Raw genomic sequence first — 27721 nt, 5'->3', positions numbered from 1 at the left:
ATTCGCAACCCATTGACACTGCACCTTCCCATTTGTTCCCAGTTGACAATCCTGTGGCTTTATATTTACAGACACCTGCATTATACGGCTTAGTTTAAATATTTATTTTACTTTACTATTTTTTTTATTTTTTAATCTCTAATAAAATTTATGTTTTACAGATTAGTTCATGTTACATTGTTCAGGTAACGTAAATGGTAAGGTGTAATGTTATTGGCTTGGTAAAAGGAGTCCCTTTTTTCTCATTATTAAAAACAACTCATAGTTTTCTTAAATCCACTAGCAGAAACTATCCTGTGTTTATGGCACAAGGGATGGCTCCAAAGATATCAAGAAGAATGAAAACAAGATATCCCACATCACAGTAACACGCAGGGTTACTAGTATAAGAAAGCAGAATAACTACCCTTGAATCACTAGAACTATGTGATTTATCTAATCTAAGAGTTTATGCCATGATTTCAGTGACCATAAATAAAGGCTCCAGACTTTGGAATGCTTGGAATATGAAAAGACCACAGAATTTATCACTTACAGGAAAAATTGTGAAGTACAGATGGAGCACAGTTTGCTATACCGCTGGGAGCTTGCCAGTGTGCCATGTTATTCAACCCCTATGTGCCTAATGATGTCAATCTAAATAATGGAACTAATTGTACTGCAACAAACTGTGCTCCATCTGTGGCAGTATATTAAGTCCAGATATCAACTTATATACAGAATGAAAATCAGAAGGCTATAAAAGAGACACACACATTCAATTGCTGTACTACAACACAAGCAATCTTTAATGAAACCCCACGTGAGTTTACAAATCATGCAGGGTATTGTGCCAAAAAAAAAGCTGAATTATCATTTTAATTTTTTTTTGGAGACAACATAGCAGTGATTATCCCTGGATGTTTTCTTTAGATAAATAAATCAAAGACAATAGGGGTGTTATGTAATAAAAGGCACTACATTTGCACAGGAGCAGTAACCCAGAGCAATCAAGCAGCAGGAAACATTTACTGGTCACCTGTTTAAAAGCAAACATCTTACTGGTTGATATGGGTTACTGCTCCTGGGCAAACTTAGTGCCTTATGGAAGGTGCAGGGGAACCTGGTTGACTAGGTGTTGCATGTTGTATTCATTAGGCTTCCAAAATGCTGTGCAATTGAGGGGCATGCACACCAGTGTCGGACTGGGATGCCAGGGGCCCACCAGAAAACCTTAGACCATGGGCCCACTTTCCAAACTATTATTCCTCCTCTCCTCACTTAACCTCTTTTATATCTACTTACTATATTCTTCCATTATTAAGCATTTTTTCCCCATAAAGAACTTGGGAATTACCATGAAATATGCTAAATGGTTAGAAGCAAGAGGGCCCAGTGACACCTGGGAGTTTTCCTGGTATCCCAGTGGGCCAGTCCGACACTGATGCACACATTGTCCCAAGTGCAACTTAAATGCCGTTTACTATGAACAGATTGCTGTATAGCTTGTACCTTATGGTATGTGGAAAATGTTTAGGATGAGTGCCATTTTGCTGGTAATCTGAAAAAAACTGTGCTGATGTTTTGCTACTAGATCTTTGATAAGTGAATGCATCTGAGCAATATTAAATCAGATTCAGGATTTCACCATATTTCTCACTTCTAGGCTTTAGTAGTTTAATCCAGTATTGTATTGTTGCGTTTTACTGTTTAAAATAAAAATTCAATCCAGAAAATGGATTCTTGTGAAATTTATGGAAAACCCCACCGGGTCAAAGTGTCAGATGGTGTGGCATGTGTGCCTGCTGAATATCAATATTTCTGTGCTGCAATTGGCCCTATGCTTAAAAACTGCATTCAAGTCATTCCGTACAATAAATTACATGGAAGAGCAATGTGATAGACACAGCCAGAGCTTTTATTCATTCTATTCCATCTCTAGCTGTTTAGTTGGATCAGATATTTGCATTCGCAAAATGCCAAATTTTCTACTTATGTAAACAATGAGTTTAGCACTTTTCCTCTTTTCCTTGCACCATATACCAAATACGGGTTGGAAAAAGGCTTTGTCACGAGTGGAGTTCTTTTTTTCCTAGATAAACCCAATAGGCTGGTTTTGCCTCCAATAAGGATCAATTATATTTTAGTTGGGATCAAATACTAGGTACTGTTTTATTATTACAGAGAAAAAGGAAATAATTTAATTTTTTTGGATAATTTGGATAAAATGGAGTCTATGGGAGACGGCCATTCTAGAATTCTGAGCTTTCTGAATAATGGTTTTCCGGATAATGATCCCATCCCTGTATTTCTTCATTGTCATTGAATGCTGCCAGATTTGTTTCATTGATAGTGATCTATTGTTAATCCTCACATCCATTATAATCTGGTAAAACTGAAAACACAAGTTTCTACATCCTGCCCACCATATGTCTGAACTTTTTGTATCTGGGTTAATTGTCTGCCTTTGTTATTCAACAGTATGACTGAATGCTCAGCCATAAACCTATTTATACAGAACCATTGACTTGCTAACTGTATTCATGTTGCCTGTAGGACATTAGGATATTATTCCTCAGGGAGATCCCCTCTCTTTTGTGATAGTGAAGTGGCCCTTACTATTGGTATAGTAATATACATTATAAACTGTGTGAATACATTTTCCCATTCTCATGTTCTAGCTTTAGCCCTAAATCTGTTTGATGAGTCTGTTTCTATAGTCATGGGATTATGTAACCATTTGTGGGGTTGGAACTGTTGCATTGACTTTCTCTGAAATTCTGTAGCACCTCTCATAGATAATGGTCCTACCTCTGGTTCAGTATAATTCATGTTCTACTGCTTATTCCGTGTCTCATCTACTATAGTAATAAATAATGCATTACATTGTAAAGACCATACACACAAAAATAGTCTAGTGCAGTATTTTCACAATGACTACTATTGCTTTTTACAGAAATTACTTGCAGCAAATATCTAGTCATGGTAACAATCTACTTAACCTTATACAACACCAAGCTACAGAATTAAGGGACACAGATTTTAGTACCATAGTGCTCAGTTAATGTCCAAGGTATAGCTGCCTTCAGGAACAGGTGCAGAGTGTGGTGCTGTGCAAAGGCTCTGTTGCCCCTTGCAACATGCAGGCAACTTGAAAAGACATACATGGTGGGGCCATAAAATGAATTTTAAATAGCTGTACCAAGCTAACAGCAAGCTGTTATTCTGCCTAAATGATGGAGAGAATTAAATGAGATGGGATCACCAATGTAGTGATAAATTGTACTTCTATGAAGAATGAATAGTAAATGTGTTGTGTGTAAAAAAGGGACCATAAAGCCACCCCAGCTGCTCCACAGTAAAGCATAACTTACAGTCAGAATGATTACACTCTAATAAGGCTCTCTTCCAACAATGGAATATTTTGTGCATCTTTTGCTTAGAATAGGAAACTGATGGGTCCCTTGGCTTAGTAAGCAGAAACACTTTACTGAACATCTTTAAGGGTAAATGTTTTCATAAATGTAATAAACAAAGCAAGTTCTGTTTCAAAATTGCATGCTGTTTATTGTTTGCCCTGTTGCACACAGACTGATTCTATACCACATGATCACAGTAATACACTACTTTGTTGTTGCTTGTTGTACAAGTGACTTGGGACCCTTTCAGTCTTAGCAGTGTTCCCAGTATGCTGTGTCCTTAGGAGGAATACACAGACTTGTTTCTTGCTGATTTTCAGTGATTTTTTCAGCAGGCGTTTAATCATTTGAGATTCAGCTTGGGGTCAATTCAATTAAATCTGTACAATATGCTAACATGCAGATTATTGTGATATTGGGTAAAATCATTTTATGGGCATTATATCCTCTTAAAATCGATACAGAAAAAGATTGCTTTGATTTGTTATTTCATACTTTCCTTCATAAGTTGTTTAGACAACTGCAACAGTTGTACAGTACCTGTGCAACTATCAACCCTTAAGGATCTGCCAGTATCTACTAGCGTGTGTTCTGATTCTACTATTTTTTGTTGCAGCCCCTGATTATCTAGAAGTATTAAGTATAATAGCCAACTGGGCATTTTGCCTCCCATACAAAACAATTATCCCACTTGAATATACCTTTCTATGGGAATTGCTGTCTGATGGAAAGTTCAACAGTGTAACTGGGTAAAAAGCAGAACACCCCATCGGCCATTACTCTCATTCTATACAATTTCTTAGTTAATACATTTCACTGATATATAAGAGGAGAATTATCGAGTATTATTCACTTGTAATATATAATGAGGACCCTTAATGGCGTATGTCATAATCAGTAAGATCAGCAGGAGATAAGTGCTGCACGTAAATACTGTGGGCGCACAATGTGTTCATTAATGCAGCACCACTTATACTACGGCAGGTTCATGGCAAAGTGCATGTCACGGTATCTTACAAAAATGTCACAGTACATAGAAAAGTCATTCCGTGACTTTCACTTGCTCGAAAAATCACTCTTTGTGTTAATTAAAACTTAAATATACAAGGCAATCACAATTTTCGCTTAAACAGAAGCATGATTCTAAATATAAATACCTTCTGCATTGACATTTGAGAAAACTAAATAAAGATACCAAGAACAAGGCCCACAAAACCCCTGATACTTTTTTATACCATACTCTAATAACTAAGGATGCTTGAAATTGCAAGAATATTATGGTTTGCCTTTAACCATAAACGCCTTCAAAATCCCATTCAATAAGTTAGAAATGCTTCTTTAGTTTTGAATTGCAAAATTTGAAAAGTCTAGTTGGACTCCATCACTCCAAACATGGCCATATTTTCAAAACACCTTCTTTCACTGCACTTGTTTCCCTTGAGTTCTGTCCAGTGCATGCCTTTTCAGTGTTAATGAAACGTGCACTTTGTAGTGCTTGTCTAATTTCAATGCAGTTCAACATTAGATATAGTTCATTAATCTCACTCTACCAAGAGGAATATGGGAAGGGACAAACCTGGGGTGCTACAGATATTTCAACACAAGTCTGCTTTCATAGGTGTCCCTATTTAGAGGAAAATAATATGGGAGTGTATGTGCTGTCATGTAGAACATTCATGTATAAGGTTGTGATTGAATGCTGGAGATGAAATAAAATACTAATGAAATGCCTGTAAAAATGGAGTATTTATAGATTGCCAAGGAATTGAATTAATTTGATGATGGGTTTTGGTGTTTTTTAATTGTTTTTTAAATGCAGATTAATGTTATTTTTAACATGTCTTATAAATCTCTATGTTTATGTCTATTAATTAAGATGCTGAGACATTTGTTATCTAATTTATATTTGGTAATAAAATGTCACGAAAAAAGGGAAGTGCCCCATAATGAATATCTTATTGATCCACATCCAGAAGGGAAGAGTTTTGTATTACAAGCTTTTGCGTTAGTTCTCTATGATTAAGGCAATGGATAAACAGGAAACTTTGTTGTGGGAGTAGCTGAGACACTCCTTAGAAAATTCTGTAGTAGGCAGTGACTCCCAAGGGTCACTTTCTTATCACTGTCGGAAGACTGAGCTCCACAACCTCAACTACTGCCTATAAACCTGTACTGGAGACAGGCAAAACAATTTTGAACATTATGACTTTGAAGGGTTTCTGCTTCCTAAAGCTCATTTTGCTAAAACAGCTCTTGTGCCCCTTACTTACCCCAGATGCAAACTTGCAAACTTACCCCAGATGCATCCCTCTACCTTTATTCTCTAACATGTTTCCAACTACAGTAGGTTACATGAGGCAAGGTAAACACACTTATAGATTGTTTGAAGGTATTGTTTGCTCCTGGAGATCCCAGCAGCAAGGAGGTAGCAAATGCTCCTAATTATAAGAGTCTGTATAAGCAAAATAACAGTGGAACTCCCAGTAGAGTGGAATGAACCTATAAATGGTTGTCACAGTCATCCCTGGAACTTGCATGATTCTAGGGAGACAAAGGTCTCTGTGCACTGGTATGATTTCAATCATTATTAGTTATCTAAGATATACCAATAAAATACTGCTGTACTAGGCGGAATTACAAGTGACATTGATCTACGGTGCAAACTAATGCAAAATGGAGAGGCCTCTGCTTGACACTGCTTACAACCTTCTGGATCTGGATGATAAGGTGAATGGGTTAGGGCAGTTTTACCTAGTCACTCTTAATTAATGGGAATGATATAAATCAGACACAAGCAAGTCCAATCTATGAAACACAAATACGATTTCTCCTGTTACTCCAGAGTATAAAAGGTCAGTATATTATGGGTAAGCATCTATCTGATCTATAGAAAAGATATTTGTAACTTATACTGAATCAGATCGATTGGTTTTCTTGAGCAAATGGAGTCTGGTGGTTTAGAAGATTTCTACAGGAATCAAGGAGGGTAACAGGGAGAACAGTATGAGATGTGATGCAACTAGAGGCCCCTGGGGTGACATAATAACTAAATCCCGGTAAGTGCAGCACTGGATAAGCATTTCCTACAAACTGTGTTACTCCCCAAGGCACCAGTCACTGACATACAATCATTTTAACTCCTTCATACTTGGGACTCAAACATCCCTACAGTACCCATTTTGTGTCAAGATTGCTCAAAACTGTGTATCTGTCTATGAGTGACACTGAACTTATAGGAATATGACAAGTAGGTCATATATACTGTAGATTGAGATAAGGGCTGTAAAGTTGTATTTTTTTAATATGACATTGAACTGCCAAAGGTATTTGTTGCTAGGGACTATATTCAGCATATGGAATACATATCTACAGTTAATGGTCTTACAGCCAATGAAGGATAATTCACGACTAGAAAAACATATCTAGGAGTTTATGAAGCCCAGGAGAAAAAGATTAATTGGGCACAAGATCCCCTGTTTACTTCCATGCTATTCAAATCTGAGCTGTTTTAGACAATATAATGAAATTTTTGGACTCGTATCAAGAGCTGGAAGCTGGGGCTTATGTATCTTTCAAATGACTGAAAAAAGACAGAAAGGTACATAGTAGGTTAATCCTGTTGCAGGCGTCAAATTGATCGTGTCAGTACAGGTACTGAGGGGTTAATCCTTTTTCAATAGACTCATTGAAAAGAGAAACCTGCAGTTTGAGGTGGAGTAAAGAAGAATCTGAGAGCAGATATATACAGATAGATAGATAGATAGATAGATAGATAGATAGATAGATAGATAGATAATAGATGATAGATAGATAGATAGATAGATAGATAGATAGATAGATAGGCAAGAAAAAACAGCCATTATTGCAGATGCTCTTTTTTAAAGAGGATGTGATAAAATAATATCAGATGGTTTACACTTTTTTCACATTTAATCATGTTTCACATACGATCTTGTACTTGCACATTTTAAGCCCTATTCTTTCATTTGCACCATGTGTTCATGTTGGCCCATATGTTTTACTTAATTGTATATAAATATTTATCTGCCAAATGGAAGCAAGGACATACACATATGCAAAGAAGTGTATGCTTCAGATCTCCAGTTGATCTTGGGAAAGAATTGTAAAACCCCATTTTATTAATTTAATAATAATCCATTGATAATCTACACCACTGCTACAGCCAGTATACAGATCATATATATATATATATATACTGTGCACACATAAAATGTTATCTCTGAATACTTGTTTTCATAAAGAGGAGTGTTAGATGCCATGTGTCTTGCCCCCCCGGGAAGACAGATTTATTATAGGAGGTGTAGCATACCTCATTATAAATTTTACACTAAAATAATCAAAGTTTTGATCAAGTCAGACCCTACTCAACATAGTGTGGCCACAATGTCTGCTTGTAGTGCAGTAAACAAAGAGACTTCTAGGAGTGCCAGGTAAACTGACTGTTATATTGGGAAATGTATTTTGCAATTTGCAGTTGAACACATTAGCTTCATAATGTCAAATACTCAATTGGACCTAATGACATAGGAATCAAAATAAACAATATTGGTCTATAGAGAGAAAACGAATGCAAAATTGCAGCAGTCTGGACACTAAAATATCAAGATGGATGACTTGTGTACAGAATATTCTTTATTATTTCTATATTGTTAAAATAAATGAATGTATACCCTATTAATAAATAAGGCATATCTTGACCTTTTGCTTTAACAAAATGTAATGATAACCTTAAATATTTTTAAAATATAACACCCCAAGTGAACATCAGATTTGCCATAATTATACAGTATTTTAAGTAGGAGCAGATCGCATCTAAAGATATATGTCCTTCTATTTCTCTTAAACCGATGAGATCTGCTGGCTTTTGGGAAGTGGGACTAAATATGCACCCTGCAAAACATTTTAGCTATTGTATGTTATTTTATCCTGGTTTAAATGCAATTCCCAAGTCACTCTAAGGTTTACAGTAGAAACTAATTTCCTGCAGCTGAAAGGCACACTATCTATACAGAATATCACTTTGATATCCGCATTGCTCAGCTCAGCACACACAAACACTGGGTTTATTACACCACAAATAATAAAGGAAGGTAAAGGAGCAATGTCTGTCCAATCTAACTGTTCGTGGACAGGAGAAACTAGGGAAACATTGCAAACAGTGTGCAGACATCACAGAAGAAAGGAGAAGTCACTTTGTGATAACAACATGTGTCTTAAGGCTTTTGAACCCAGTGTAAATGTGCTGTGTGACCTTAAGCAGACTGTATAACTTATAGCATCTCTAGAATAAAATGGATTGGTCACACAGCGGGCTGGTATACATACTGTAGTTGTTCAGTTCAAACAAAATGTTTATTAATCTAAATCTTTGCAGAAGACATAACAATACTTCACTAGTCGCCTGCAGACTCAGATACATATTTACTATGTCAATACCAAAGACTAAACATATTTTCTAATCTATGGTACTAATGTTTGCTTTCTTGTGTGTGCAAACAATGCGTCTTTTTATTACTGAATGTGGAGCGCCTGCCAGCTGTTGCCAAATAGAAAAGTAAAGGTTGGGATGAGCTATCCTTTCAGCACCGGAAAGGTGTGCGTGTGCGAAATGCATTCACTGCTCACAGCATGCTGTGCACTTAAACTGTGAATAGAAACCCAACATCCAATTACTTCTTGCTTTTATCATACAATCATCATCAGGCCAGAGTGACTTATGCATTTACAAAAATATTCTGTTGTTTACTACCATTGGAAAAAAAAGGCGTCAGAGCAATCTCCATAATTTTGTAAGCATCCAAACACATGCATGCAAGTTACCTGGCTCCTCTGAGTAAAGATGTGAAAGGGACTTAGATGGTAAGCTCAATTGGAGCTGGGAAGTGAATGCTATATATTTGTAAAGTGCTATTGTATATGTTGATATAAAATATCAAACAATGCTGCATGTTAGTGTTAAAAGAATGTTGGAACCATTGAAAAATTACAGATGTGCATTAAACATAATTTGCTACAGTTACTTTAAACTGTTGCCAGAACTTATATTTGATCTAATTAAAGATATATGTTTTCAGGAATCTACACCACCAAGAACATCTGTCATCTTAGATTTTAATCAGGAAACACAACATCCTAAACGTAATGTTCTTTTAACTACATATGGCAAATGGGTGAATGCATCAACATTAAGGTTAAAACACCTGTCAAGTTATTTCTTTTACTTTGCAAACAGGAGACCCAACTCCTATATTTCCATTCACTATGAATCTATTGCTTAGGACCTGAAAGGGTAGTCACCAAAGCCTACAGAAGTTTGTATAGCATACCGACAGTGGGAAAAGTTTAAGCTGTCACATGCTGTTATGTAGAATGTTCCACTAATTTGCAGCATTTTATCACTGTAGCAAAAAGAACTTTAGTAGTAGAGAATGAACTTAAAGCATTCATTTATGGCAATACTAATACAAAGCATCTATCTATCTATCTATCTATCTATCTATCTATCTATCTATCTATCTATCTATCTATCTATCTATCTATCTATCTATCTATCTATAAGTCTATCTTTTTATTTATTATATCTTTCTGTTTATTATCTATCTATCTATCTATCTATCTATCTATCTATCTATCTATCATCTATCTATTATATTTTTGATTGCACTTTGTATTGAGCAAGATCCTCTTTGCAGTGGTCAGTATTTCTATGTTACTTATATGTTTGATGTGACACTATTCTATTGTACAACACTTCAGAATATGATGTTGCTTTAAAAATACTCATCAATGATATTACTTTTATTAGACTTATTTATTTATTTATTTATTTATTTATGTATTTGGTCTCTTCCAAAAGGGCAGCCAAACTGAAAAAATAAATACTTCAATGAAATAGTATATTGTACAATATCTACAGCAAAATATATCCCATAGACTAAATAGGCTCTGCCAATGAAAATGTTACCATTTAAAATAATCAGACTTCTGTTTAGTGTTCGTTTTAAAGTTTCTGCATAGTGAGTCTAGTGACCCAAGGCTATGTATAATCAACCATCTATCTGTCTATCTTTCTATTTATTATCTATGTATCTGTCTTTCACATCTATCTATCTATCTATCTATCTATCTATCTATCTATCTATCTATCTATCTATCTATCTATCTATCTATCTATCTATCTATCTATCTGTGTCTCTCTACAAACATTGAGCACACTGTCATCAAATCATTAGGGCGATCTAAGCAAATAACAATAATGGAGCCAGGCAGTGTGGAAACATACTGTAGATGTGAGCGGGTTTTCTTTACGGCTAGCATCGTGAATGCTTTCCCGCTACTGCCAGTTACGGTGAAGAAGTAACAAAGCAAACCAAACGGGTTCGGAGATATTGCGAGGGGTCGTTCAGTCCATGAGATTAGATAGTATCGGACGAGGCCGGCTTCGTGTGACTGAGCTGCAGCTGGAGGGAAGGAGCTGTCCGTTCAGCACCGCCGGATTCTATTCAGTAGCCCTGGAGCTCTGTGTAAGAGGCCGATGTTATAAAGGCCACATGCTCCTGTCGCTGCGACATGGAGGGAATCACACTAACCTGTGTTTCTCTGCCGAAATATTGGAGACAACAGTAAAACGCTTCCAGGATACGGAGCGGCGTCCCCAGCTCTTCAACTGCTCGCTCTGTATCTCAGAGTAACTCTCACCGCCTGTGTGCTCTGACTGATGACTCCAAACAGACACTCCCTTCCCTCACTGATGCTCCATCTCCCCTCCTCCTTCCTCCTCCTTCCTCTTCCTCACCCCCCTTCTCCTCAGCTAACTAGTGTTTCTTGCCTATTGATTGATAATGATTGCTTTCAAGACTCCTCTGGACAATCACCATCATTCACTCTCCTAATAAAATGGCACATGCTACTAAGCTCTTTCTTAGTTAAATGGGGGTGGGGGCCAGGATGACCTTGTCAGGGGCAAACAAGGGGATTTCACAGGGGGATTCTGTTTCCACTTTTCCTGTCACACTGTGCAACCAGCTTATCACATGTAAGCAGATCCACCAGCAATCCATAATTGCCAGCAAATATATTCATTCAAAAAGCTACACACTCAGAATATATATGAACAACACATACTTTAAAGCAGCCCATAGACGCAAAGATAAAGTTAGACGCAAAATCGTGCTTCATACGATTTTCAGCCCGTGTGTGGAGTCAGAGTAATTTTCCAGAGAATAGTCGATCAGACAGGTTAGAAAGTTTGTGTAACATAAAGATAATATATTTGCATTTATTGCCTATCTGGCAACAGGCGTGTTTCAGGGGCTCCCACTCCGCGCTTCTAACTTGTTGAGTCGAAGTGGGTCGAGGAGGGGCCGCATAGCCAGTGCAATGAGTGATATTGCGCTCGCTGCACTACAAGAGTTTTAAAAAATGGAAATTCAGCTCTTAAAGTTACCAGAGGCGGCTTTTTGCAGGGCCATACCTAGCGTTGCCACATTTTCCGGAAAAAAAATACCGGCCTTCCTATATATTTATCTTTTTTCCCTATTAATAACATTGGGATCAACTGTCATTTTTACCGGCCAGGCCGGTAAAATACCGGCCATGTGGCAACCACACCAGAGCTGCCCCTGGTAACTGGCTACTCCGTGCCACCTGAGGCAAGATTCTCACCTTGCTTCGTGGCTGGAGCGGCCCTGTCTGGCGATATCCATGGGTGACTGTCACTACTATTTCCAGGACATAACTTTCATACGATTGTTGTCTGTCAATTAAAGGCCAGATCATTGTCAGATTTGTTACTTATTGGTCTGTGACCAATAAGGGAAAGGAATGGGCCTGGCTAATCAAGTAAGTGCGTCGTGGCCGGGCCCCCCACACCCTCCGGGCCCCCTATAACTCTCCCCCTGTCCCCTCCTGATGGCGGCCCTGCTGGAGAGCAACAGGTTAAAACCTCAGTTTCGGAAACACATATTTTTAAATGCTCTATAATTGCCTACATACACACCAGGACAGTAGGTGCACAACTGAAGACTTATAAAATGCATACTCCTCTTAACAGTTTTGGCTTAGATATGACATGGGAGTGTTTTTTTGGAATGTAAGTGTTAATATCTTATATAAGTACAATTTTTTGGCTTTTCCTAAAGTTTTAGATAATGGGGTGCTAAACTTAAATGCAAGTCAGCATAATAGGTAGAATTCAGGCCAAGGGCAGGCAAAAGAAACAGTAAGGGGGAGCTAGGACCTTAAGAACATACCTCTTTTGCTTCCAGTAACACCGGTCTTGTGAATAGAGCAAACTATGAGCTAGCATACGAGGAGGCATTGGCAGGGGGGGTGGTCTGTGGCAGGGGTAGTTAGGTCGCGGGCGTAGGAGTGTATGATGCCTTGAGTGCCCTTACTCTATAGCCCTGCTCTGGTAAAATGAATGATGATATCTCTGCTATATTAGATAGTCTTGGAGCACCATAGGATAATGGCATGACACTATGTTGTTGCCTTGATCACATGTTGGACTATAAAGAGGGGCTTAGAACCAAAATGTCTGAATACCTCTATTCTACCCTGACTTCATTTTCACAGTAACAATATGAGCTCTAGAGACTTCCCCGCAGAATCCAACCCACATTTGACCTTCTTGTAAGAATCGTAATGGGATACTTCATTATTGCTGTCATCTGTGCTTCATCGGGCTCTCTAATATTAATCATGCCTGACTGCAAAGAAAATAGACCTGAGAGCCGTTCTCTAACTTTTCCCAGCATCCTTCTTGAAAGTTTATGAATTAGACATGGCAATAACAGAAAGCCAACTGTGCTGGCATTGGTTAATCCTTTGGCATAAATATTGTTGTCAGGGAATCACTGGCGCATTATCTAGGTTTTACTATACGAATAAAAATGCCTGATTTCACAGCATATGAGGAAAAGCACTTGTCTGCATAAAGCAGTGCTTACATTTAAAAGAAAATAATGGAATTTGCTTTTACATGTTGCATATTTAAAAGGAAACTTTATACAAATGTGTATTGTTTATTATATAAAAAATAAAAATACAGGGAAAGGCATGCTGTAGTGTGCCAATGGTTTCAGATTTACAGCTGTTCACTTACTTACACCTACTGCTTGCTTAGCTCACCGGCACGTGCTGGGCGTTGGGCTCCTCAACAGCTGAAGTGGCACCTGTTATTGGATCCTGAACTCGTTTTTAGCAAGCTCTTATTATTAGAGGTTCAGTGACAGTGAATACTAAAAGTTTCACAACTACAGTATATTGTATGCGTCCTTTCCTGGTAACCAAATTTATTTTCCCAAGTTTTTATCCTCTTTAGCAGGAGACCCCACATTTCATAATGTAACACGACTTTAAATTAAAGCAAGGTATTAGATTAATAGCAAGTTTTTAGTGACATTATATTATATACAAATATGACCACTGCTAAATTTGACCATACATGCTATGGTGACTGAGCACTGCTTCATGTGTTGGCGAGTCATGGTGGTCTCACAAGATCACTGCAATGTGAATGCAATGTATGTGATCATTCAAAAGTTAGTTAATGACATGCTATAGTATTTATTTTTTCCTCCTGCAAAACGAATTGCAACGCAAAATTCTAGTGAGGATTCATAAAATTTTTTGCTACAGTCGGAAATGCAAATTTCGCCCCCACACTGTACCAGACGTAAAAATATTCACATTTCAATTAAAGAACAATGTTCCCAGCAAAGGCATTCAATCTTCAAACTGTTCTTTGGGGGTCATGTCTGTATTTTATTCATTAACTATACCTCTCTATACTTCTCTTTTTACTCCTCTTAAATTACAGTGCTTCCCTAGGAAGGGTAACATTGATATTTATTGGGGACCCCCCCATTATCTCTTGTGGTCAAGCACATAACAACGCTTCTTGAAAGAGACAAGTTAATATAACTTGGGAAATGCCAGAGCATGCCTTAGAGGGTATCTTGGCTAACACACCTGTCTCGTGACAGCATATAGGTGAGCACTGCAGAGTACCTTAAAGGGACACTGTCATGGAAACTATTTTTTTTTTTCAAAACGCATCAGTTAATAGTGCTGCTCCAGCAGAATTCTGCACTGAAATCTGTTTCTCAAAAGAGCAAACAGATTTTTTTATATTTAATTTTGAATTCTGACATGCTAGACATATTGTCAGTTTCCCAGCTGCCCCCAGTCATGTGACTTGTGCTCTGATAAACTTCAGTCACTCTTTACTGCTGTACTGCAAGTTGGAGTGATACCCCCCCCCCCAGTAGCCTAACAACAGAGCAATGGGAAGGTAACCAGATAGCAGCTCCCTAACACAAGATAACAGCTCATTGGTAGATCTAAGAAGCCAGGTCCCACTGTGTCACATTCAATTACATTGAGTAGGAGAAACAACAGCCTGCCAGAAAGCAGTTCCATCCTAAAGTGCTGGCTCTTTCTGAAAGCACATGACCAGGCAAAATGACCTGAGATGGCTGCCTACACACCAATATTACAGCTAAATACACTTACTGGTTCTGGAATTAAACTTTATATTGTAGAGTGAATTATTTGCAGTGTTAACAGTGTAATTTAGAAAAAAGTAATACATCATAAAAACCATGACAGAATCCCTTTAAGAGTTAAACATTAGATGAATATCTAACATCTGATTCATGTCTAAAGCATCACTGGGATATGCTACATAATATAAATGAACATTATACAGGGATGTATGATCAGAGAATTCTCTAAATGGGAAGATACGAAATTGTGTAGGATGCCTAATTTTAAAGTAAGATTTAGATATAATAATCCAGCTGTGCAGCTGTCCAGATGGGTTGGGCGGAGTAGATTGTTTCCCATAATAGTAATTTCAAAGCTAACTGGCTGACCTGTCATGCTAACCAAAAGAATAATGCAATGGGTTTTTTTTTAATGAGAATAAAAAAAAAATCTGCAAATGTTTACAAAAGTCATGTTTTGCAGTCCAATAACCATCATTATTACAGTGAAAAACAAAAGTACCTAAGGATCAGACAGAAGACAAATGGTGCAATTATGCATGTATCAAGCATTTGTGTGTCTAAATACAATACAATAAGTGTATGACTTCAGCTACAGCCACCCACATACTGACTTTCAAGATATCTGAATGATTGTGGAATACATTAGTCTGTGTATCTATGTATACTAGCTTCAAAATATATTACGGTTTGCTGACAAAATATAATAGTCTTCCCGTTTTTATATATGTAAGTGTTTATTTAAGGAATGTGATCTATTGGTGGCTTTGGGCAGTTTTAATGTTTGAGTACATACGGCGGAAAATAAGTGTCTCAATGGTGTGCAAAGGACCATCTCATACCTACTATACACAAAGGTGTAAGAATTAATGTGAGTTGTTCCCCAGATACTATTTTCATCTTTTTGGCTTTGTTCCCTTGGGAAATTATTATGAATGTAATTCAAATTATGGTTGTGGTTTTTCAGGACCCACAGCTTAAAAATGTGATAAGTTTCCTTCATGCAAGTTTTTACCCATTTCCTCATTCCTTGATAGGAGAGAATGATGTTAAATGTGATCCTAGTCCTCAGATTCAGGGACTCCCAGGCTTTCAGTTGGGGGGTAATAAATAACAAAACTCCCTAGGATCTATGATTCGAGGGCTTTATCAGTTTTGGCTTGTACTGCTACGTGACCAAATATTTTTAGCACAAATAGAAATGGGGGGATTAAGGTGGGTGGATAAAATGACCAACACTTTGTGGAATGTGACAATAAAATCATGAACATACTGAGAGTAGGAGAGATCCCTAGTGGGAGTTTTCACCTTATAATATTCTGTATGTAAGTCACATAGTCTAAAAATGTATTCCTTTTACACTTCTATGCAATACATTTTCTGCTCCTGAAATTGTATTTTTTTTCCCTTGCTGACATTGAGGAAGTTTCTCCGCACAGATTGTGAACATTTAATACAGAAATGAGTGCAGTCAATGAATAATTGTCTTATTTGTTTCCATTGACAATGTTTAATCACCAGGGATTTTATGTCATCACTCTCCTTTCAGTGACCTCCATCCCACCCACCCCTACAAACTGAAGGTCCAAAACAAATGATATTGCTGCTTGTGACTCCTAGTGCCTCAGTATATAGGAAAGCAACAATGAATCTGCAGCTCACACCATGTGAGGGGTAAGATAGAAAATAAGAGGTATATACATTTATAGGTAAAACATTATAGACAGCTGACAGCTCTGGTTGTAGTACAGGATGTTACAACCTATTACTGTGCCTGGGGTGTGATCTCTGGGGTTGACTCGACATATGATTAGCTAATCTGTAGCTAATGAAATAAGTGGTAAAATGGCAAAAAACCCATCTTTAGCAAAGCCCTCCAGTTGAGCCAAACATGCAATCAGGTGTAGTTGCTATCATGAATAGTCAGTTTACTGACAACAGAGGATAATAAGGACATGCACATGAAATAATGGAGGGTCGGACTTGGGGCTTACGGGGTCTGTTGTCTCAGGGGCACTCCACCCCTGCCACAAAGCCCCCAACAAGCCCCCCGCCCTTGCCGCAACCCGACTCCAACCCCCTCCCCCTGTGCTCGTACTTGTACCTTTTTCTTGTGCCGATTGTGGCAGGAGAGGGTGGATGGGGTGGGGAGCAGTGACAGGATTCAGGCAGGGAGTGGGGAACACGAGAGCCGGGGCCCATCGTGTTATTTATGAAATAATGCCAGAGCAGTTTACTAAACTACAATCACCGCTGTAATTGCAGACTGTTTGTTGGACATTATTGCATGCACACTACTTACTGTAAGTTGTTCCATAAGGTTTACTTAAGCCTGGGCTACTCCACCAAAATCCAGGGCAACTGCTGTGTAAATAACTAGGGTTGAATATTTTGACTAAAACAGAGCTGCGTCATAACAAATATTTTTAACTCCGTTGACTCCAATGCATTTAGCACAAGAAAAAACACAGGGAAAATTGCCCATTGACCATTTTGGTCACAAATCACACATTTTTCTACTTTGTGTAATGGTGCAGTTCCACTTATCACTAGAAATATCTCCCCAAAATTTTAATGTGGGGGAGATGTGACATGGGAAGCATATATAACACAAAGAGGAGTGCTTGCACACCCTTACCTTCCCACAAGGTAGGTGGAGCCTAGAGCAACGATAGAGGCATCTGCTCCCTTAACACATTCAACACATAGACTTTCACTGGTATACAATGCAAAACTGCAGGGTAAACCCTTGTGCAAGAGTTTTTCCATAATCCAATTAAATCAAGTTTTTTTGTTAATAAATAAGTTAAAATCTAGATGGGAGTTTTTTTGAGGTTTTTTAAAAAAATAAAATATGCAAAAAATTTTGATTTTAGTAAACAGCCCCCTCAATCTCTAGAAATCACTAGTAAACAAAGGAACTATATTAAGTTTGAGCAATGAGTTATAGCCAATTTTAATGAATTTTAATAGCATCTACTATTTTTTTTTTTAATCTTGGGGGCATTTAGTACAAACCATTGACATTATCCTCGGTTTCTGCCACAGTCTCTAAAACACAAGAGAGAGCTCCCTCCCCCCCATCCCGTGCAATTGAATTAAATCCAATGCTTCTTCCTGTAATGGGTTGACAGGCTGTATTTGTTAAAAACCACAGTAAGTGAAAAATTGCAAACTCATTAAAAATACAGCCAGTCTGACAATCTTGCATTGCTTATCTTATTAAAAAAACAAATAATATATATATATATGCTTCTGGGCTTACAAATTGTCATTCACACTGGTTATTGTTCATTTAAATTCCAAAAATGTATTAAAGGTTTGGAAGTTGTTCAATTTTGTGTACCATTCCCTGTTGTGGCACATTCAGAGAGGTTTCCATTCCAGACTTTGTTTTACTAACTCACTTCATCATTCACATCATTCAGATTTCACATGTAAATTTAGATATTGTCAGGAGAATGGCAAATAGAATTGTTATGCCCTGAAACCATCCAGCCTGCCTTGTTAGGGGAAAATCATTCTAGACGGGGTTCTAGGTATAAAGCCCATTTTCTATATTGACAAATAAATGTTTGCTTCATAAAGTAACACAAAAAGGGAACTACGGGTATCCAGAATCCTGTTATCCAGATTGATCAGGACCAGGTTTTTTTTGGAAAAGGAGCCTTGTCATAATTTGGATGACCATACTTTAAGGGGTCCAAATTTATCTGGTTGTGTTTTTAAAGAGGGAAACTCGAAATGTTTGAGGAAAATAAAACTCAAATTGTTAGAGATTTATTATACCCCAAAGCTGTTAAAAATCTGAATTTGAAAATACTCCATCTCAAACCTGTCGAGGTCATGTAGAAGTCAATGGCAGATGTCACTTAAGTTGTTTCCTGACATTGTGATCTGCTCTGGATAATACAATAAAGTTGGGGTTTTCATCTGATAATCTGAAAAAGTCAAGTTTTGCAGTGACAATTCGATAAAGACGAGTTTTCAGAGCGTCAATCGTACAATTCGAATTGTAGCTTGATTTTGTTTCAATCTTTTTTGCTCTGACTTTTTCGAGAAGAATTATTGATAAATGAGTTCAATTCGTGGATGGGAGTTTGGTCGGCTTTATTTTAATAAAAAAACTGAGATAAACTGAAGTTTTAGTAAATAACCCGCTAAGTGTACGAAAAATCATTTAAACATGAATTAAATCCAATAGGATGGTTTTGCCTCAAGAAAGGATTAATTATCTCTTAGTTAGAGATCAAGTAAAAGGTACTGTTTTATTATTACAGAGAAAAAGGAAATCATTTTATAATAATTATATTACGGGTATGGGATCCGTTATCTGGAAACCTGTTATCCAGAAAGTCCCAAATTACAGAAAGGCTGTCTCCCATAGACTCCATTATAATCAAATAATCCAAATCTTTAGAAATTATTACCTTTTTCTCTGTATTAATAAAACAGTACCTTGTACTTGATCCAAATTAAGATATAATTAATCCTTATTGTAAGCAGAACCAGCCTATTGGGTTTATTTAATGTCTACATGATTTTCTAGTAGACTTAAGGTATGAAGACCCAAATTACAGAAAGATCCGTTATCTGAAAACCCCTGGATAACAGGTACCATACCTGTACTAACATTGAGTCTATGGGAGATAATAGGGAATGGTTAATGTGTGGGAGTGGGTCAACTACATTCCCTCCACCTCCTGCCCCTGATGAATACAGTGATGATGAACACAGGCAGTGCTGTATTCATGAGGCCACTGCTGTTTTCTGTGCTCTGAAACTCAGTGCAGAGACTTACGAAAATTCTTTAAAGAAGGAAGGTAGTGTGGAAAGAGCAAAAAACTGGTGATCTGCACATGTTTTTTTAAACTTTGCACATTCCGTCCCTACTAAGAATTATTAAAGATTTATTGATTTATATTACCAATTTTTTAACAACATATTATATTCTAGCCTTGAGGAACCAAAGGGGAATAATGAAGTGAAGTGTTAACAAGAGCGCTGCTTGTGTATCCTGTATAGTAACTCTAGCAATGGGCAGAACTAGAGCTTGCATTTGTTTCATCTTGTGATATCTAGTAGATGAAAGGAAAAAAAAGCACTTTAGAATTATTGATTACATGCTATGTGCCTGCTCTGAAGAATGTTTCTCTTATTCTAATGCCTGTTTTTACTAGTGTGAGATGAAAAACGAAGACACCAGCATAATATATTGCTCAAATGCCAAGACAGAATTTAACTCAAAATATAAATAATATATAATATAATAATATGATATTTATTACAATTTTAGCATGCCTGGAAAATGCCCCCAGGGAAATTCAGGCATACATGTTTTGCTAATTGCTAAATTAATAATTAGTCATTGACTTGATTTACTGTGATTTATGATAAGGATTCAAGCAGTTTAATACTCCAGGGGCCATATGTTTTCCAAATGTAAGTAATTATTTGTACCCCCCCCCGATATTGATAAAATATGCAAGGAAAGGATATTTAAATGGGTATCTGGCACACAAGGGTTAAAAGTGACTCTTTGTTATGGCACAAAAAAAGTCCCATGCTTGCCCCCAGGTGTGCTGTCAGTGTGGCCTTCGTATCATATGTGATGTGAGCAGACAGCACTGTCGAATGTACTTCTTTACAAGTTCTACATCTGTGTCACAGAAAATGGTGATTTGTTTTTTGATGTAGCAATAGTTCCTGCAGCTCAAAGGGTAGGGCTGGCATTTAGCTCATTGCTCTTATGTGTGTTTTGCTGGCCTGTGGCTGCCCAGGAAGCGACAAGTGTCACAGTGAAGTTGATAAAAGCAAATGTTCATGAGCTCAACTGACACTTTTCTTGTGTGCCTGATCCCATAGGATGTCATTTGATCTCTAGATAGCAAATGTATTGCACACCTTTTATTAAGGGGTGGTTATTCTAACTGTACAAGCAGTGTCGGACTGGGAGGCCCAGGACCCACCTGGCCTGCAGCCTCAGGGGCCACCACACCATCCCCTGGGCCCCCCTGTCACAGAGCCTCTTCTCCTCCCATCCCATCCCAGCCGCACCTGCACCTCCCCCACCTTGTGCGCGGACGCACGTGCGTACTTTTTCCTGCGAGCTGTGGCCGGAGTCAGGGAGGAAACTAAGCAGTGGCAGTCCAGGGAGCAGTTCTGAGCCAGCAGGGGCCAAAAAGAGCCAGGGCCCATTGGGTTTTTTCCTGGTGTCCCGCCAGCCCAGTCCAACCCTATGTACAAGAGTGATATATAAAATAAAGTTGCAGAGTTGTTCTTGACAATTTAAAAGCAGGACATGGCTCAAATTGCAAAGGCAATAACAAATGTGCCCATTTTTTTGCATTTTTTACCCGCCCTGTACTTTGTACCTGTTAACAACCTCTGCTAATTGCAATTGCTGGTGTATATCAGCAATGGACAGTGGTTAAGCTAGTAATAGAAAACATCACAAGCGCTCATGGTATACAATAGTATCCTAAGCCTACATGGACATCAGCAGTAATGTCTCTGGGTAGGGATGAATGAAACTGCCCCATTTTGCTTGGCCGGAAAAATGAGCAAAACTGAGGAAAAAATGCTGCCAAATTTGAATACATATATTGGAGTCAATGGCCATTTTTCACACACATTGAAGTCAGTGGGCAAATGTTCTAGCATTCCTAACATGCAAAAAAAACTAAGATTTTTCCCACATTCAGCAACTATCTGGTTGCTAGGGTCTTATTTATTCCAGCAACCAGCCAGTGGTTTGAATGAGAGACAGGAATATGAATAGAAGAGGCCTGAATAGAAAGATAAGTAATAAAAAGTAACAATAACAATAAAATTGTAGCCTCACAGAGCAATCGTTTTGGCTGCCAGGGTCAGTGACCTCCCTTTGAAAGCTGGAAAGCTATTCTTTAGTGTTTCAACTGACCTTATAGAGTTTTTAATTATGTCTGTGTACTACAAAACTTAACATGCTTGGCGTATTTTAATGAGCAAAAACCTCTTAAGAATGCTTTCACCGATTGAAATTTTCAATGTTTATTAATCTGCAAGGCTGGCATAGAGCCTACATCATTTCAGTTTTTATTTATTCATTCATTTATTTATTAATTCATGGTTTAAATGTGCTGCATAAGTGCACAGTGTATGACCTTATACAGGCGCCACCCCAACAGCAGACCTGCAACAGCACCTGGGGCTCCTTCCACCAATCCAATATCAAAAAAAAAACCTTTAGTTCTGAAAAGAATGCTTGCACACCTTAGCTCAGCAATTCACAATGGACAGTTATCCGGCTGACTTCGAAAACTAATCAGGAAAGCTAATGACACTATTTTGTTTGAAGAGCTCAAACAATTTGGAAAGAATTAAAATGTCAACCAAGGCAAATATCTGTCAACTTCAATTGAACTTCCGAGCAGAGCAGCTGTGTCACCAAATGCCAGCTCATTAGCATCGAGAAATCTGATTGAAAGAGATCAGATACATTAGAAATGTGAATGGGAGGTTTGGAAGTAACCTTTGTACTCAGCAGAGAAGATAAAAATGTTTATTTTGCTGGTTGCTAAGGGACCAAGCAACAACTGAATGGCAAGGACATGTGCAAAAGATGCCTATAGATCAACAGAATTTAAAAGGAAATATGACTTGTTTATAAATAGGCTTTGCAGTGACTTTATTTTCTTATCTATGTTTACTAAAGCATAGGCATAACATATAGGCATCACATGGCAAAGAACATAGCATAGAACACTAAAGGGTTAATAACATGTGCAATGTTTGCATCAAATCTAGAATCTCATTAGCAACCAATCAGGGATGATTTACTGGTCAACTTTGCCACCTGGTGCAAACTTTGTTCCTACTATTAAATTCCAATATGTATACCTTATAGAGGTGATAATTGGAACCAGTTCCAGTTTTTATTGGAATAATTCCATTTAATAAATATTCAGTGCACTGTCCTTGGTCTTGTTGTGCCAAATTTAGACAGCATCTATGGTGGCAGCATTGGATGCAGTTTAAAGAACTAGGACCAATATAAACAATCTCAATTATCAGTTTTTTACAAAGGCTTAGATTTAACACTAAGAAAACCTCCCCTGAAGGTAGTAGTATTGACGTGTTCCGAAGAATCATTTGCCCAAACGTTGATGGGCAAAGATTCATAAATGTGTCTGTAGGGGTTCAGCCAAACCAAATTTAAACCCTTAAAGTCATGTGAGTTTGTAGTGCTGAAAAACTGAACATGGGATTTTTCTTCTTTACAATAGATACCATTTTCAATTTTTTTCTCAAATAACAATTGATTCAGTTTGGGCTTTGTTTTTGTGGTTGCTTCATGCATGGTTATTCTAACACCCTTTCCTTTAGCATGCTGTTTTGTGCTATGGGAGGTCAAACCCAACTTTGCTCCAACTAGGAGTCTATTCAAGTTTCATTCAAATAACAAGTAATATGTATATTATTATCACCAGAGAGAAATATTAGGGATTTCTTCTGACACATCTGAAGAGGAACTCTTGATTAATGTCTGGGCGCGTCACATTTGTATTGGTACGCATGCTTTGTTGCATATGGGTGCGCTAACTTCAAAGCAGCTTCAAAAACATCTAAGGGGCAAATTCATCAAGGGTCGAATATCGAGGGTTAATTAACCCTCAATATTTGACTGGGAATGAAAATCCTTCGACTCCGAATATCAAAGTCAAAGGATTTTGCGCAAATACTTCGATCGAACTATTAAATCCTTCGAATCGAACGATTCGAAGGATTTTAATCCAACGATCGAAGGATTATCCTTCGAACAAAAAAAGTTAGGCAAGCCTATGGGGACCTTCCCCATAGGCTAACATTGTGTTCGGTAAGTTTTAGGTGGCGAACTAGGGGGTCGAAGTTTTTTCTTAAAGAGACAGTACTTCGACTATCGAATGGTCGAATAGTCGAACGATATTTAGTTCGAATCCTTCGATTCGAAGGTCGAAGTAGCCCATTCGATGGTCGAAGTAGCCAAAAAAAAACTTCGAAATTCGAAGTTTTTTTACTTCTATTCCTTCACTCGAAGTTAATGAATTGGCCCCTAAGTGTGCACACATTGACGCATTTGTACGTACAACCAGCACATGTACACAGTGTGCAATTAGGTGCCAATGTGAGGTGATCATCCTTACTGGCTGACTCTGAGCATTCCTTTCCTTGTGACTACCTGGTTTTGACTTTGGCTTTAAGTAACCTATGCTCCAGTTTGCTGCCTACTCCAAACTCTTCTACAACTCCCTTTGCTAAAATGTTGGCTCCTGATGCCCAACCTGCTGCAGGATTACATATTGGCATCTCTGCTACTCCTTACCTGAGCTCACACTGTTCTCATCCTAGGCCATGAGAACTCAGTAGGAGGTGTAGAGGAAGGCTTGTTACTCCAGAATCTCCAGGCTTTCTGTCTAACATTGAGGTAAAGCCTTACATCTGTCTTGTTTTGGTCCACAAATCTGGGTATTGTACTCAAAAACAGGATGTCAGGATGCCAGCTAACATGCATAGGAATATTGCCTCTATGCTCACATTTATCTTCTACTTCTTTCTGAAGAAGACTACAGGAGATTACACATATCATAGAGATAGCACTTTTGCATACACCTACACGCATTATATCATACACACCACGTGTTCACATAGAAATCAATCATGGACATTTTATATAAATACTCATTTTTTGTAGCTCAATGTACAGAAGTGGCTTTTTTATGCTGATACTGAGACTAGTTTGCTGAATTTAATAGGTGTGTATGTGTGTGTTTAGATCTCTCAGCTTTTTGGAGGGATATTGTTACACCTGTCTTCTTGATAACTCTATGCAAATTGCAGCATTTACAGATGTGATAAATGCATAATGCATGTGAATAGCATCACGCAAGAACAAATTCCTTTGAGATTTCACATGGAAATATGCCTTGGTTTCAATGATCAAACGCAATGATGAGAATTGTTGGACCGATATCCAAACGTAGGAGCTAAAGTGAAGCAGTGCAGGTACCAATAACAACCAATCAACTCTTTGCATTCCTTTTCTAATATGCTGACTGATTACTATGGGTTCTTATTCCCACTGTATGTCTCTTTTCTCAATGCAGAACAGGGCATATTATGACATAATTGCACAGATGCAAACTGTGCATTGCTTACAAACCGGTGCACATTTTGGGGCAGATTCACTTAGCACCGAATTTGCGCTAACGTCCGTTTCGCTCACATTGCAACACTTCTCCAGACATAGATTCACCAGGACAACAATAATTCACTAAAATCCGAAGTTGCGTCCAGGGCGCCAAATGCTGGCGAAGTTGCGCTAGAGTTACTGCGGCAAGCGATGCTTGCTCTAGTATTGCCTAATTTGCATACAGCGGGAAGTTAAAGTTGAATGGACATATATGTTGCAGCCAATACATTACACTACAAAAGCCTGGGAAACCTCAATAAAATAGATGATATATTGCCCTACACATGAGACCATTGTATAATTTATGTACCATCTGTTAGGAAATGTAGGGGGGAAGGTGGGTACCCCAGAAAAAATTACTATCTTGTGCAGCCTATCACCCTTAAAAAAACAAAAGTCGCCAGTGTTTTTTTTGGAAATTAGAAAAATGTTCAACTATTTTTTGAGGAACTCCTATCTACTCTATTGCACTTTGCTTCATCTGAGGTGGCAAAGGCAAGTCTGGCACAAGAGTTAACGTTCAGTAAAATCCACATCTTAGTGAATTTGTCTAGTTACATCCTTTCACCAGAATGCAACTTTGCCAGGCACAAGGGAGCGTCTATCTCCTTCGCTAGCGAAGTTACGCCTGCACCATTAGTAAATCAGCGAAGTAACAAAATGACGCCCTGCTAGCAAATTTTCGCTAACGTTAGTCACTTCGCCCTTTAGTAAATCTGCCCCTTTGTGTTTGTATTCCAATATAAATTCATTTGCCCCACAGTTTGGGAACCATTGCCTTAAAAGTAAGTAATCATAACATTTTTTATCAGTTTTAAGAGTACATCCTTGAGTGGGGAATGGTCTTTGAACAAGCCAAAACTACTAATTGTGTTTCCCTTTTCCTAGATTAATAGAGTTTGCAAAATAATCTAATGCTTTTGACCCCAACTGTAGATCAAAGGTGCACTGCTATAAATATTATTACTATACTATACTACTATATATATTTACTCACTTTTTAGGGTTTTTCATGTATCTAGGCCATGGGCAATTTAAAACACAAATCTCAAGCTGAGCCTGTAATTATCATGCAGCAGCATTGCCATATTTTGTAACTATGGATTTGTTTCTCATGGCAAAGCTTCATAACAAAGCCTACTCCCCTACAGGGAATTCTAATGATTCAAGATAATCCACACAGTATTCAGGAGATGAAAATCTTATTCCTGTTATGTGATGCTTACAGACATACCTAAAACTGGCCACATATACTGTAAGCTGAATTTTGGGCCATTCAGCCCTTTGGCCAATTAGATATTGTGCAGTTTATACAAAATCAACTGATCTTCCATATTTATTGAATAACTATAGGAAAATATGTTCCAACCTCTTGCAACTTGTACAGTAACTCCTCAAATGTACAATAAGGGTTATTGTATTTTTTTTTTGGCTGATCTACTAAATAAGGGACCAGTGATTGATCTGCAATGATGAGGTTGCACTGGCATTTTCTATTATCCCAAAGGGACTTTGCCAGTAGTAGGACTTTTGGATCATGCATGGCAATAGGCTTTAGCAGCAGATGTTATGGCAAGAATGCCTCTTTAACGAACATGAATGAAGAGATTAGATCCCTTTGTCCTCAAATAACCAGGGGTCAGTGATTGGGAAGGGCAAAGAAAGCCTTTCCCCTGGGCTCCACAATTTCAATGGGGTCCTCACTATCTACTACTAAAAGTGGTTAAAATAAGCTTGATTAGTCAATAAAAATACCATGTATCCTGACAAGTATCACGTAATACAATTATGCTTTTCATCATCCTGTCCAAAGTTTTATGTTTTCCCTTTTGTAGCTGCCTGGTACAACATTTACTGGATACCCACATCCGGTCTAGGATGGACACAAGTGCTAGAACAGTCACCAACTGGGTGACCTAAACCTAATAACCTCCCTTCCATTCCATTAGAATTGATGTTTGCCTATCAGGTAACCCAATCTGCCCCTTATATTTCATTTACAGCAGTAGGTACATGTCCCAACAATATATATCATATATCTGGGTGGGGGTTATACTGGATGCAACGTGCAAGCAGTGAATAAAGTAAGGAAGGTCTCCACAGATGAAAGCAAGGGCCTTATCTGTGATTACTGGCCACAGCCATAACTGAAATAAAACTAGTCCTGATGGTATTATCATAAACTGCTGAAAATGTAATTGTATCATGTACAGTAGTGGCATCTGTGTTAACTATTATGGGTGTTGTCAACTGCACTTATTAGAAGGGGTGTCCACATACTTTTGGCCATATAATCTAAATGCTAATATGTGTAAAAAACATTTGTTCATTCCTTGTGCTTTTTTGCATTCATTTAATTAATAACATTTAAGTTAAAAGTATTGTACATGTATGGGATCCATTATCCAGAAACCTGTTAGACTATCCCATAGACTCCATTTTATCCAAATAATTAATTTTTTTAAGAATGATGTCCTTTTTCTTTCTAATAAGAAAACAGTATCTTGTACTTGATCCAAAACCAGCCTGTTGGGTTAAATAATTTTGTAGTAGACCTAAGATATGAAGATCCAAATTACAGA

General features: G+C 37.9%; 1 protein-coding gene across 3 annotated transcripts in view; it reads right to left on the bottom strand.

Moving 5' to 3' along the window:
• The window catches only part of LOC108710959 (complexin-2), a 71388-nt gene that overhangs the window by 26481 nt on the left and 17186 nt on the right, over window positions 1-27721 (bottom strand). Inside the window, exon 1 of one of the 3 annotated variants that reach the window (XM_018252194.2) lies at window positions 11009-11163. The exons of the other annotated variants lie outside the window; for them this stretch is intronic. The gene's annotated coding sequence lies outside the window, so the exon portion shown is untranslated. Of the gene's footprint in view, window positions 1-11008; window positions 11164-27721 lie in introns of those variants that run through there. 3 annotated transcript variants of the gene reach the window in all.

Source organism: Xenopus laevis, chromosome 3L (assembly GCF_017654675.1).
Source record: "Xenopus laevis strain J_2021 chromosome 3L, Xenopus_laevis_v10.1, whole genome shotgun sequence".
NCBI lineage: Eukaryota > Metazoa > Chordata > Amphibia > Anura > Pipidae > Xenopus > Xenopus laevis.
The sequence above is the reverse complement of the archived record's forward strand: the minus strand, read 5'-3'. Positions and strand labels throughout refer to the sequence as shown.